The sequence below is a fragment of the Peromyscus californicus genome, unplaced genomic scaffold, assembly GCF_007827085.1.
Source record: "Peromyscus californicus insignis strain IS unplaced genomic scaffold, ASM782708v3 Scaffold_7__1_contigs__length_154581171, whole genome shotgun sequence".
In the NCBI taxonomy this organism is placed as follows: Eukaryota; Metazoa; Chordata; class Mammalia; order Rodentia; family Cricetidae; genus Peromyscus; species Peromyscus californicus.
The window spans coordinates 120,397,375-120,412,164 of NW_026294595.1; the positions used below are offsets into that span (position 1 = coordinate 120,397,375).

The 14,790-nt window shown below is 46.1% G+C and overlaps 1 protein-coding gene across 4 annotated transcripts in view; it reads left to right on the forward strand.

The window, feature by feature from the left end:
- The first annotated feature begins 108 nt into the window (after positions 1-108).
- Rin2 (Ras and Rab interactor 2) overlaps positions 109-14,790 on the forward strand; it is a 212,056-nt gene continuing 197,374 nt past the window's right edge. For all 4 annotated transcript variants that reach the window (XM_052724316.1, XM_052724314.1, XM_052724315.1 and 1 more), the window contains exon 1: positions 109-228. The gene's annotated coding sequence lies outside the window, so the exon portion shown is untranslated. The remainder of the gene's footprint in view (positions 229-14,790) is intronic.

A 14,790-nucleotide genomic window follows, 5' to 3' on the forward strand; every position in this document is an offset into this window, starting at 1 on the left:
CCACTGGGTCTCAGAGAAGCTGGGAGGAGACCTGGGAGGAGGGGATCTTTGAAGGGGCAGGGCGGAGGCAGACACAAAGCCTTTCCCTCCCCCCTCCTCCTACCCCCCCAGCCACGCCCCTCCGCCCCTTGGCCTTCTCTTCCTCCTCCAGGGCGGGGAATCCTAGCCCCGCTCAGTCACCGACCTGCCGGTCACCCCCGCCTCCGGGATCTGCACCAAGGGCGCGAGGTAAGGGGCGGCGGCATTGGAGACCCCACCTCCAGTGGGGAGAACCGGGTACCAGCCGCGAGGTGCAGTGCCCCAATGTTCTGCTGTCTCTTGAGATTAGGAGGAGAGAACCAACCAACTGGCGTCCTCAGCGGTCCTGCAGGACCAGTGGAGGGCGGGGGTAGCAAAGGCGAGTCAGGACGCTAGAACTCGAGGCAGGGTGACATTCCGGGGTCGGAACCAGGGAGGATCACTGGGTGTCCTCGACTGACCTTTGCAGGGGTTGGGTAGTGGGCAGCCACCGAGGGTGTGGGCGAAATGACTGCTGGTGCAGGTGCGTGCGTGTGTGGTGTGTGTATGTGTGTGCGTGTCACGCCCACGCACACCGGAGCTGGGAGGTGGGGACCTTTGTTAAACTCTACCTGCGACGCCACCTGCCGGGTGTCAAATATGCCTGTGCTGGCAAGTCAAACCTCAACAGTCATACTGCTTCGGTGCAGAGCTCACGCTGTGATCCGATGCTTACCCCCTACCGTGGAGCAGAGGGGTCAGCAAGTCCTGGCAGGAGGCACTGGGACTGTCACAGTGATTGAGGGCATTGCAGTCTCCAGTGCAGGAGTTCTGGGTTCCAGCTGGGAAGAGACGGGGCCATTTTCCCACTTGAAAGCTTAGGGGGGGGTGTCTCCCTTTGGGCTGGTACTCCACTCTTAGCCAGGGCTCTCAGGAGCGTGGCATATACCTTCCTGCTATGGCGACGGCCCCGGGATTGCAGGGTTCGCAGAAGTTCAGCTGGAAAGTGGATGAAGTATTGCCAAGAAATACAAGGCAAGGTCGGCCTTTGGGCCTTGAGAGGCGCCTCTCTTCTCAGAGCCCTGGAGTCCCTGGGGTTTTCCTAGTTCTGCAGAGGGAACCAGCAATCTGCACACAGTGCAGCCGTGCTTCCTTGCAGAGCTTAGAGTCATTGTGGTTTCTTAGGAACATGGTCTGTCCACCAACAGGACTTTGTAAATATTGAAGAAATGTAAACACTTGGCAACACTCGGAAATTAAGATAAATAGTAACTTCAGCACAATACTTTTAAAAAGAAACTTGTTTTAAAAGATCCTTGATGAGCAAAATGTCAACATTTTAAATACAGATGCTGGTTATGTCCAGGCATTATTGTTCAGTGGGACCAGTATCCCTATTTGTCCCTGTTCTGTGGTTTATGAGGGTTGACAATGGCATGCATCATTTGGGGCAACTTGGGCTTTCAGCATAGTCTTGTTTATTGACTGCAGAGCTTTTATTAACCTTTCCCCTACTTCAGGATAGGGAGGATGTTTTGATAAGGGGCTCATTTTTCTCCTGGCCTCAGGCTCCCTATGTCTCTGGACTTTCACATTCTTCATGCTTTTGCCTCCTTTAGGGGACAAGGGGATTTGGGGAGCCGGGACAGCAAGGAGCCTTTATATTTAGGATTTGGGAAGAAGGGTGTTGACAGGAGCTTTTGGGTTGGAGTTTGTTCTAGGTCATTGAGGTTGGGGGACATGATGGAGAGGAATGGCCAGCAACCAGGAATTCCCTCATGTGCAGATAGGTTCTCAGAGTAATGAGTTCCCTCTAGGGGATGCAGGTGCTTATTGAGAGATGATGCCCGTGGTGGTTTGAATACAAATGGACCCCACAGGCTCATATGTTTGAATACTTGGTCCCTAGTTGGTGGAACTGTTTAGGAAGGATTCAGAAGAGGTGTGCCCTGTTAGAGGATTCAAAGGTCATGCCATTCCCAGGGTGCTCTTTGCTTCCTGTTTGTGGATCAGGATGTGAGTCCTCATCTGCTGCCCCAGCACCATGTCTGCCTGCCTGCCTCCATGTTCCCTGAATTGTGGTGATGGACTCCTATCCCTCTGGAATTGTAAGCCCCAAATAAACCCTTCCTTCTGTAATTTGCCTTGGCCATGGCATGTTATCACAACATTAGAAAAGCAACCAAGATACTACCCCAGCAGCTCTCCTCCTCCTCCAAGGGGACCCTCCCCAGTACCTCTCCAAAGTCATGGCCCATAGCTACTATAAAGAGTTGTTTTGGCTGGGCAGTGGTGGCACATGCCTTTAATCCCAGCACTCAGGAGGCAGAGCCAGGCGGATCTCTGTGAGTTCGAGGCCAGCTTGGTCTACAGAGTGAGATCTAGGACAGATACCAAAACTACACAGAGAAACCCTGTCTCGAAAAGCCAAAAAAAGAGTTGTTTTGCTCCCTCCTTACTTAATTCAGCCCTTCTCTTCTTCTTGGAGACAGAGCTACATGCTTTTCTTTATTAGGGGACCTTTAAGAGGACCCCATCATTAAGCCCATTCTTCATGTGCATCCTATAACATAACATGTCCAACCCCTGTTGGTCTATCCAAGATGTCTAATGATTCTTCAAGGATTTTAGTGGTTTCAGTAAGGAAGTTTGCCCTGCCTTCTTCCTTCTTTGCCTGGTGAGGCCCCCCCCACCACCACCACCACTAGAATTGTGTGTGAGTGTGTGTGTGTGTGTGTGTGTGTGTGTGTGTGTGTGTGTGTATGTGTATGTATGTCTGTATGATATCATTCCCAATGCATATGCCATGAATTCTACTTGTTCACTGCCAGTGAGCTTCCCAAAGCCAAATCCTAACCCTTGTGATTTGCCACTAAAGGAGTGTGGGTTGAATGAATGAATGAATGAATGAATGAATGAGTAAATGAATGAATGAACCAGAGTATCCCTTTTTTTAAAGCACTTTGAGGAGTACACAGCAGGAAGTATACCTTAGGAAGGTAATGGCTCTGAAGGAAGCAGATAATGTTTTCATAGACCTTTATTTTTATAGATAGTAACTCAATTGTTTCTCACACAATCCAAATCACATTTTGTAGATGAGGATATGGAGGCCCAAAAAGGTCAGAACACCAAGGGAGGCCAGCCTCCAGGTCCAGCTGCACCCCAAAGGATTTGCCTAGACTGCAACATCACGACCTAGAGCAGGAGATTCACTAGAGTGACAATGGCTTGGCAACCTGTTAGGGAAATGCTTACAGGGACTCTAGGATGATACCATGATGTGGCATGTTTGCAAACTCCCTGTGGTGACACAGGATCTCTCTTCTGGAAACAACTGTGTTCCAAGGAGTCTAACTGGAGAGATGCTCCTTACTTTTAACCCCAGACCTGCTGCCAGCTTTGTCAGTTTCCAGGGGTAGCCTCCATCCAGTGTTCACAGTGGTGATAAGGATGTACATTCTGGGTGTCAGGAAAGCATAATAACCACTCACTCTGGAAGTTGCTGTTTTACCTGCTCTGTACTTCTGACTGATGGGAGTCGATTCCCCAGGGTTCAGTTAGATCTGAGGCTCTGGAGCTGCCTTGTGAGACTGCGTGGAAGCCTTCTCACCTCAGCTAGACTGCCCAGCTCTAAATGTTTGCAAGATTTAGAATCCATGATGGTGGATGAAGATGTAGTGGAAGGAGCCAGAAGCTGGGGGCTCACATCTTAAACCTTAAACATGAATCAGAGAAGAGTGAACTCAACTCTGGCAGAAGTCTTTAAACTCTCAAAGCTGACCTGTGACGCTCCCTTCAACAATGCCATGATTCTTAAGCCCTCCCAAGCATCTAGAGCAAGCATTCAAATGCCTGAGACTGTAAGGGACACCCCCTTTAAACCCCACTCGTGCATATGAGCCAGCTACCCCGGAGTTCTTATACTGGGCGTGTTTTTTGAAGTGCTGGGGGTGAACCAGGCCACACACACACACACACACACACACACACACACACACACACACACACACACACACAAACACACACACACATTGAGCCACTATTCAGCCAGAAAGTGCTTTCATTGAAGTCTATCAAATCTCTGAGTCGGAAGATGCACCCACTCAGTGAGTTTTCAGTTCACTCACTTGCTCATGTGGATTTTCTAGGATGTCAGCGCCAGCCTTTACTTATGTAAAAGTAGCAGCAGCCATTCTGCGGGGGAGTTCAGACTTGGAACAAAGGGTTTCCAGCCGCTATTCCTCACCTGGGAGGTGCAGCCCTCAGTTCCTGTGAACCCATTGTTGGAAGCCAGGTGTTTCTAAATCAAAGTTAGTCTGAACTATACTCTTGGGGAACTTTTCACAGCCTTATAAGCCCTCCATTCAGCCTCCATTGCAACTTAAGAGACCTAAAGAGAGGATAGTATTTTAGACTCAAGGGGAACTATGGACTGACACCATGGTAAAGATGGATATGGTGACATTTCTGTATCTCCAATAAGTACTGAGCGTTGTCACTTGTCTGCAAAGTCTGTTAAGAGTGATATTTGTATGCATTCAGCAGGTTGACATCCCTGAAGTCAAGAGCAAGAATGAGCTTCTCTGTCAGGTGGGGTGGGTACCCAGATGAGGTGAAGAAAATGCCTCAAAGGATAAGGAATCATCAGCTAAGTTCATGGCGTGTGTGTGTGTGTGTGTGTGTGTGTGTGTGTGTGTGTGTGTGTGTTAGGGTAGGGTGCGTGTGCACACAGGCATGGTAAGATGCTCTTAGATGTTTGACAAGGGAGCATGGTAGGGAAGAAATACTGAATGTGATTTTATTCCCCCAACACTAGCAGCTGAACCCAGGCGCTTGAGTATGAGGCCGGTGTTGCACCACTGAGTTGCAGCTGCAGCCTGTCTTTATTTTTATTTTGAGGTTGGGTCTCACTAAGTTGCCTTGAATTGAGTCATCCTGCCTTAGCCTGTCAGTGCTGGGATCATAGACATGTGCCACCAGGATGTGTGGCTCTTGGTATGATTTTTAAACTGTTGTGTTCTCTTTCACCCTTTTTAAAATCGTGTGTGTGTGTGTGTGTGTGTGTGTGTGTGTGTGTGTGTGTGTGTGTAGGCTATTTCCTTCGAGACAGAATCTCTCGTTTGCCTGAAGTTCACCAGTTAGGCTAGATCAGTTGGCCAGGGAGCCCTAAGGACCCTCCTGTCTCTCTTCCCAGCACTGGGATTAGCATTTTCACATGTATCCTGGAGATCAAACTCAGGCCTGTGTTTGCAAGGTGTTACCTTACTGACTGATCAATCCCTCAAGCCCTAACCTGCTGAGTTAAAGAGCCTGTATATCACCTAGCTATACAGAAATGCTCAGTGAGCAGTCGGAAGCACAGGAGTTACCAGAACAGTGAGTCACTGGGGCACAGTGAGTTGAGAAACTTCTCTAGGGTGAAACTCCAGGTCAGACAGGAAGAAGGTCAAAGCAGAGTTCTGGACGCTCATGTCCAAGGTGTGTGTGGAAAAGGACAGGAAGAGCCTGTGCTGATCAGAGCATTCGACCTGCTAGTTATCAGCATCTGTAGGTATTGTTTAGGACCCAGGCTCTCCCTGGTTAGGCATTTTTAATATCCACCAAGAGAAGTGTCGAGAATCTGGGGACAAATTGATACAGCCATCGACAAAAGGTTGATATAATAAATATTGATTATTAATGAATGGTTGATTTATAATGAATGATTGATTAAACAACTTTTTGTTTTGTTTTGTTTTTCAAGACAGAATTTCTCTATGTAATAGTCCTGGCTGTCCTGGAACTAACTTTGTAGACCAGACTGGCCTTGAACTCCCAGAGATATGCCTGCCTCTGCCTCCTAAGTGCTAGGATCAAAGGCATGCACCACCACTGCCTGGTGAAACAACCTTTTTATTTCACAGCAGAAATGTTTTCAACTTCCTAGCAGTTTGGTAAAAGTTTACACATAGCTGTTTTATGAACAAGGCCAAGAAAATAAAGTTAGATCTTGTTTTAAAATGAGGCTCTAGACATTCCAGCCTGTGGTAAGATAGCCTGCTTGTCATCAAGAATCCATGGTTTCAAGGGTCTCTGAATGCCGGCCAGGCTGATGAACTCTGCTTGGGAATCCCTGATTTGGTTTTGTGTAGGAACAGTTATAAAGATATATTGTGTTTTGTTTAAATCATCAGTAAGAGTGATTTAAATGATGTTGATGAGCTTTTAGTTTCCAAATGGGAAACAAACTCAAAAATTATTCTGATTTCTGCTATGAACTTCGGTTTGATGGTGGTCTGGCTGAGTGACAGTGCGTAGTGTTAGTGTGTAATCTTCCAATTGCCTGAACTCTCAGAATTTGAGTAATTTTTAAGTTCCAACAGGAAAACTTTTGTTGTTATACTTTTCTTTTTTTTTTTTTTTTTTTTTTTGGTTTTTCGAGACAGGGTTTCTCTGTGTAGCCTTGCGCCTTTCCTGGAACTCACTTGGTAGTCCAGGCTGGCCTCGAACTCACAGAGATCCGCCTGGCTCTGCCTCCCGAGTGCTGGGATTAAAGGCGTGCGCCACCACCGCCCGGCTCTGTTGTTATACTTTTCAATGAATGAAGTCTTCATGCTTGCGTTCCTGAAGTTGTTCAGGTTAAAGTCTGGACCCTGGGAGCCCTTACAGCCTAGGCTTCGCTACAAGCCAATTAAAGAGACATAGTGGAAAGCAGAGGAAGATTTATTCTACGCGGCCACTTTGAGAAGAGAAACAAAGAAGTCGTGTGACTCCCAAAGCCATGTTTTTACTGATATGTTTTAGTTTAAATAGACTAGAAAGAGGTATGCTTAACCAAGCAGCCTTGGTGAGGCGTGGTCCTGCCGTTGGTGACTGTCACTGTCTTAGCTCCACTCTCTCTTGCAGGGTGGCCTGGAAAGTTGTCAAACACTGTAAGATCTCTTCCTGAGAGACAAATTCCTCCTCCGGTTGTCACTAGAGCTTCTTCCCTTCCCCTTCTCCCAGCATGAGATTCCTGGGATGTTCCAAATTCCAAATTTCAGTAGTCAATGACAGACATCCTGGTTTCATTAGTGGGCAAGCAACAGGGTTGGGGTAGGGAGCAGAGCAGTAGAAGGCCCTTTGCTCTTGGCTAGACGGATGTTGGAAGGCTAGCACTCCACCCCTGTGGACACCAGACCTGCCTGACAGGTCTGTGGAGGGAAGGGGAGGAAAGGATTGGCAATTGGTGAGGCTGCAGACAGTAGGGCACCCCTCCAATTGTGACAATGTTTCATTTAGAGTGGCTACCATAAAGTTTCTTAGCTCCCCATTAAGGTTAACTGAGGTCTGGTCTATGACGCGCAGCCAGCTCTCCCACTGACCCTCTTCCATGTAGCGTACCTTTCGTGGCCGTCTGTCCACGGGGAACCCCATCCCATTCTTCCTATATTCTGAGATTCCTGCCTTAACAGATGGTGTGTATCCAGTATTATAAACAGTTTTCCTCCAGGACATCTCATACTTCAATTATGCCTAATGCATTTCTCCCTAAACAGTGTACGGAGTGACCTTAGACTACACTAATGATATAAACAAGATAGGAAACCCTCTGCAGTTTAATATGGCACCGATGATCCCCCTTTCTTAATCTGTTTCCACAGGACTGTGAGGTTGGAGGCAGAGTCATTTCTAAGGGCAAAGCTAAGAAAGGGTGGGTTCAGGGTGGGTACTCAGATAGCTTTTATTTCAAGAGTAATCTGACTTTTTACAAAAGGGGGCTACTTAATCCTGTCCTGAGCATTCGAGAAGGGTCACAGTGGAAGATGTCTAAGATAGAAGATAGATTCATTGGTTTTAGTTTAACAGCAAGCATTGTGCCTGGGGCGAGGGGCTGGCCGCGGGAAGCGGGGGGACGGAGAGAGCCTATCAGGGTAGGGTTCTGCTTAGAACACCGGACTCCAGCTGGCCTCTGTGAAGCATGTAGAAAGATAAGGAGGATGTGGGCCAGGCTCTCTGAGGGTTTTTAGGCCAGGAAGGGAGGCAATAACTTATGTGTGCATGATAAACAGAGGACAGTGTTGGGCAACATCATTCCTTGAACAGTAGATACACATTATCCTTCTGGGAAATAGTTCCTGGTTTCTGGTTTTGTTTTGTTTTTATTATTATTATTATTACATTTTTATTGCATGGGGAGGAGGTGAAAGTCTGTGAAGGAACAGTCCAGTCCACAAACAGATGCTCCGAGTCCTATACAGATGTGTGTCTTTAAAATTATATATGAAGAATCAGCCTTCTTTACCGAGAACAAGTTGGCAGAAGTTTCTGTCTTAGACCAGGTTCTCTAGAAGTAGGCTCCAAGGTGAAGATGGACTAAGAAATGTTCTATGGGCAGAAAAAAATAGGGAGGAGAGAAAAGGAGCCGAGTGGGAAAGAAGCCTGATAAGGATACACACCTAGCCAACTGCACAGAGGGAAACTTGGCTCTATGCCATAGGAAAGTTCTGGAAACAGCATAGGCCCATGAGCACAACCAGAGCAGAGGGAGCTTCCTGGAGTACTCCATCAGACTTCAGCTGAGGGCTGTGCCCAGTTCTTCAGCTCTCTTCTCTGTACTGGCAAAGGGAGTCCCATAGTGGGAGGGCCGTTCCCCAGCAGAGACGTACCATGAAGATGTGCAGGAGTGAGCATGGCAGAGGGACTTGAGGGTGTGTGGGCTGACCACAGCGGCACCTGCCGTAACAAAGTTCTTAGAGTCCGAATTGGGGTCCTGGCAACCCTTAAGAGACAAATAATGGTGAAAAGAAGAGACACTAGATTTATCCATTGTGGCCACTTTGAGAAGAGTAAAGAGGTCCATCGATGACTCACGCACCTGGCTTCAGTCATGATGTAATAAAATAACAGGATGTAGCCGGGTGGTGGTGGCGCACGCCTTTAATCCCAGCACTCGGGAGGCAGAGCCAGGCGGATCTCTGTGAGTTCGAGGCCAGCCTGGTCTCCAAAGCGAGTTCCAGGAAAGGCGCAAAGCTACACAGAGAAACCCTGTCTCGAAAAACCAAAAAAAAAAAAAAAAATAACAAAAAATAACAGGAGGTATGTTTAAGCAGTCCTGGTCAAGGTATGGTCCCACCCATCGTTGGCACAGACATAGTCTCTCTGGAAGAGTAGTCTGACAAGTGAGAACTGTGTGGAATTTCTTCCTCCAGCGGGGCTGGCACCCTTTCCTTCCTCTGGTGTGTGAGACTCCTGGGGAAGTTCCAATTTCTTGGGGTACATTGTTTTCAATAATGGGATAGCTAAACAGAGGGATGGAAGTGTCTCTTCTCTTTGAGTATCTTTATTCCTGCTGAGATCCTGCCAGAGTTTATGGTGCCTGGCTTTAGCCTTGTTTAATGGGACAGGGTGGGTAGTCACCAATAGTTCCCCTTCTTCATCTCTTCTGACTGGCCCCCTGCTGGTACAAGATACAGGACCTTCTTCCTACCAGCTGTCTGTTGCTGTGTCAACTTAGGAGAAAAAGTTTATTTTGGCTTGTGATTTCTGAGGTTCCAGGCCATGATCGGTTGGCCCCATCATTTAGGTCTGGGGCAAGACAACTCACATTGTAAAGCAAAGCTGCTCACTTTGTAGAAGACAGAAAGCGTGCGTGAGGACATGCGGCATGCGTGCATGCATGCAAGTGTGTATGTGCTTGTGGTGTGTGTGTGTGTGTGTGTGTGTGGAATGGAGTAGGGGAGTTGATTGAGACTGAGGCAGTAGCTTGGGACCTAGTACTCCTCCCTTCAAGAAGATAACCTTAGTGACTTAACTGCCTGTCACTAAGTTCCACTCCTAAAGCTTCCACTGTAGCACGAATCCTAATTGGTCTTAATAAAAACCTAGAGTCAGATATCAGGGTGAAAGCTGAAAGATCAGAGAAGCAGAGCAGCAGCCACTAGAGACTTCTTATATCTAGGAATCCTCAGACTGAAAGAGACTGAGCTCCTGTCTCCTCCTACCTTATATTCCTCCTAATAGCATTAGGGGCTAGGAACTAAGTCATTATTAGTACATAGGTCTTGGGGAAAGTACTAAGTCATTAGTACATAGGTCTTGGGGAAAGTGAAGATCCAAATCATGACAACATAGATGGCTTCCTGGTGCCTGAATGGCTACACTAGGCAACCAGAGACTAATCTTTCTAGGCTATGTTTATTTCTGACAAATCTGATACAGATTTTTATCCCTTTAGTACAATTTATATATATATATATATACATATATATATGTGTATATATATATATATGTATATATATATTCCCACTATGTATAAAATGAGATGACTGTGGGTATGCAGATAGCCTTTTTGGGAAACAGCATCTGTTTTGTTTTCTAATTTAGTTTGATTTTTATTTCTTTATTTTGTGTGAATGTATGTAGGCATGTGTGGTCATGTGAAGGTCAAAGAACAACCTGGGGAAGTTGGTTATGTCCTTCCACCATGGATTCTAGGGATTGAACTCAGGTTGCTAGGCTGGTGGCAAGTGCCTTTTCCCTGCTGAGCTGCCACACGGGGTGGAGGAAGAAGAAGGTGGTGATGATGATGATGATGAAGATTGATACTGGAGATCAAACGCAGGTCCTTACTCAAACCAGGCAGGTGTTTCACCACTGAGCCATACACCAGCTCTCCATTTCTATTTCTATTGGCTCCATTTTCCCTGAAACTTAACCGATGAGGTATAAAACAGAGGCATTGAGAACTATGGAATCTATCCAGGATACCAGAGAACGTAAAGATCAAAAGGAGAGTTTTGTAATCATGCCAGGGCTTAGCAGTACACACCGTCACTCCCCAGACCAGTTCCTGCCAGGTCTTTACTCCATGCGTTCACATGACCCTCTGAGTCTGTATTTGCTTTCCTGCCTCCATCCTCTCTGCGCTGTTCACCTGTTACCCTCTTCATCTCTGATAGGCTCTGGTAATAGGAGTCAGATATGCAAATTGCTGCTTTAAAGTAACCAATCACAGGAGGCTTCAGAAGTGAAGCACATTGTTACCAAGGGATGTTGATTAAACATGAAGAGTATACCAGTAATAAAGTATTAGTAAGAATTTCATGCATCTGCTATTCTGAGCCTGCAGCAGCCGGAGTAATTCTTGAGACACAGAGGGCAGAATGATGTGGCAGAACACACAGTCAGATGAGATTTAAAATACTGTCTTGCAGGGGAAACACCATGATAAGGTATAATTAGGGCCGTTGATATAATGTAGGAATCCATTCCTTCTTCATGCCCCACCAGTGGGTTTTTTCGTTTTTACTTAGTTTAAGAATCAAGAACCATACAAATAGGAATTGCAAAAGGAAGAAAACTAGCAACTATAAGGAGAGAGTGTTGAGAGCACAGGAGGATGGGATGATGTTTTAGCTACGTTTTCCCCACAGCCTACAGTTGATTGGAATCATCCTGGAGGATTACTTATTTTTTTCCGTGAAAGACAGTACAGTGTAAGTATAAAAAAAGCTTCCAGGAAAAGTGCACTCAGGTCTCCCAGAAAGAGTCTGACTAGACCCTAAGGCTTCATATTTCTCAGGGATTATGTTAGGGGAAGTGCTGGGAACAGAACCCAGGGCTTTGTGTCTGCTCAGTGTACATCCTGTTACTGAGCTGCACTCACAACTTCAAGATTATTATGTTTGTTTTTGATATGGTTATTTGAGATAGGGTTTTTGCTATGTAGCATGCAGGCTGGCCTTGGACTCCTAATCCTCCTGCCTCAGCTTCCTGAGTGCTGGGATTACCAGTGTGTGCCATCACACTGGGCGATGATGTTTTCATTTATTGAGGGGCTTTTTTGCACTGAGCATTGAATCTAGGACTCCATATATATTAAGTGCTCTCCCCGAGAGCTAAGACCATAGGCCCTTGATTACTTAATAAAAAAATCATTCCAGAAGCAGAAATAAAAGTTTTTAAAGTTTACTAACTGAAGATAGCACAAGTATGTAATCAGCTATATGGTTAAATGTTACTATAATTTAACAAAACTGCCTTTGAGGAAACTGCTCGTTTTGTTTATTTGTTTTTTTGAGACAGGATGTCATTACGCAGACCAGGCTGGCCTGGAACTCACACACCTGCCTCTGTTCCGAGTGAGTGCTGGGACCAAAGTTGTGTCTTCATGCTTGTCTGAGGAAACTGGTATGTGTGTGTACTGGGAAAATTGCCCAAACTATGATACAATTTTGTTTCAAAATCTTCATATACTGTGTTAGTTACATGCCTGGTGCCACCAAACACCCTACAAAAGGAGCTTAAGGAAGGAAGGGTTATTTGGCTCACAATTTCAGGGGACACATCATGACAAGGATAGTTCCAGGGGATGCATCATGACAAGGGTCAGGAAGTGATCGGTCACACTGCATCCATCGATAGGAAGCAGAAAGAGACAAATGCTGACATTCAGCCACCTTTCTCTTTCACATGCAGTCCTGGACCCCAACCCGGAGTGACGCCACTCACCTTCAGGGTTGTCATTATTTTTCCCTGACTCCTCTTGCTCAAACACGCATTGCCTTTCACCCTCTCGACTCTCATTTTGTTGAGCAACAATAAGTCACTTAGGGCAGTGGTTCTCAACCTGTGGGTCTTGACCCCTTTGGAGTACCATATCGGATATCCTGCATATCAGATATTTTCATTAGGATTCATAACTGTAGCAAAATCTCACAGTTATAAAGTAGCAACCAAATATTATCATTGGGGTCACCACAACATGAGGAAGTATATTAAAGGGTTGCAGCATTAGGAAGGTTGAGAACCACTGATTTAGAGGACCATCAGTCACTCCCACCATTATAGGACTGTCTCTGATTTGCATGCATACTTACGCTCTGCCTCCCTCCTTTTTCAGTGGATGGGAAGTTGGTGTTCCTGTCTAGGGTCAAGGATTTTCCTGCAGCAATTGTCATTCGATTTCCTGAATCACAATTCCCTCACTTTCTCTAGTCAGGAACTATCATTTAATATGATCCATCTTTACAGAAACTTCTTTTGGCACAGCATCCATCTACCACCTCTTTTCTCAACTTCAGTTTCCACCACAGCTCTTCACAGGAAGGTCTGTGCCCAGCTGCCTCCAAGTGCTTTCCATCCATCCTTTGGAGCCCTGCTCCAGGCCGGATGCTCTGCCTGGAACTGACCTGTCAGGATCACCCATGCCTTTCTTGCTGTTAGCCCTCAGTTGCTTTGAGTCTCACCTCATTAGGTTTTCTAATGAGGATCCCCCCCACCCTCAGTGGGAGCCCTTTTAAACACTGAGCCCTGTGTGAAGGCCAGGGTTGTAGGGCATAAAGCTGAGCTTGGAACCATGCAGGTTCACATGACACTTCGAATGAGATAGATGTGCCACTGAGGAGCACTTCATGATCCCAGGTAGTAGTTGCAGCAGTTGAGGGTACTTACTGATTGCATGAACTGGCCTCTCTCCTCGGGCCTTCTCACCTGATGGCCTCATTTCAGCACGCTAACAAACCCACGAAGTGGTTACCTCATGTGTCATCCCCCTGGTACTTGTGAAATAGTTCTATTTTCCCCTTTTCTCAAGTTGTAGAAATCCAAGCATGGAAAGGTAGAGAAACTTGTTTACAATGCAAAAGTTTAAGAAAGTAGGCCTACAATTCAACTCTTGTCTGTCTCTCTGCTCGTAGCAATGGCTTTCGTATCTGTAGAATACCTCTTTGTATATATATAAAATGTGTGGCTACCAGAATCTGGGAGAGACGACAGGAGCCCATTCTTCCCTGGCATCTTTAGACAAGTGTGACCTTGCTGGCATCCTGACGCCTAACTTCTCAGCTCTAGAACTGTAAGACAAGACATTTCTCAAGGTCAGATGGTGGTCTTTTGTTGTACCGCCCCTGTCTTTAATGGACAAACAATGTGGGTGGTTCTTGATCTTGTGACAGGCTGCTCATTCAACTAGTGGCTGGTTTCCATAACTGTCTCTTAATGACACTTGTCTGGCTCAGGTTAATGTCCCCCGAGACGTCACCACTTATCTTTGCTAAAGGCTTCAGCTATGCTAGAGGGCAAATAACTGTCTGGGAGATCAGTAGAATTTCAAAATTCCTACTAATACAGAGACTCTGATAATGATCATTCATATCAAATCATACCATAGACTGTGATAATGAAAATAATAAATAATTCAGTGTTGATTTATAAAATCAAACTTTAAAATGTGATCAGCACAAAGGGGGTAGTTTTAGCTGGTTCATAACTTTTTGTTACACCCTTGATGTGCACCTGACCAGCCCAATTCCTTGATGTCAGAGTTTCCTTCATTCGAATCCTGAAGTTCATTCCATGAAATAACTTCCCTAGGTGGCTGCCACCCAGCTATCAAAGGCAGCGTCTGGATCCAGACCTGTACCTCTAGATAGAGACTTGTTAAGAAAAGAGCCCCAGCATCCAAATACAGATTGTACAGAATATGGTACAAAAAGAGTGACTTGAATATCAGTTCTTCTTTGTTCCCACTCTCAGGTAGCCAAGCCTTAGCTTCTTAGAGCAGGAAAGAGTCTTGGGATTGCTTGAGAGACCAGGATCCTGGAATCGCATAAGGTGCCTAATCCAATCCAATCCTGATGTCTTTTTCCAAGAACAGGCAGATTAAGACTGTTGACTGGGCATATTTCCTTGTTCTTCAAGTAGCCTATGATAAAACGCGTAATTTTGTGCAGCTTGTGGGGGAGAGATCAAGAGCAAACGATTGCAGAAGTGCAGGGGACTTTTCCCATCAGGAAAAGCCATGGTTCTCCCTTCTCAGCGACACGTGAA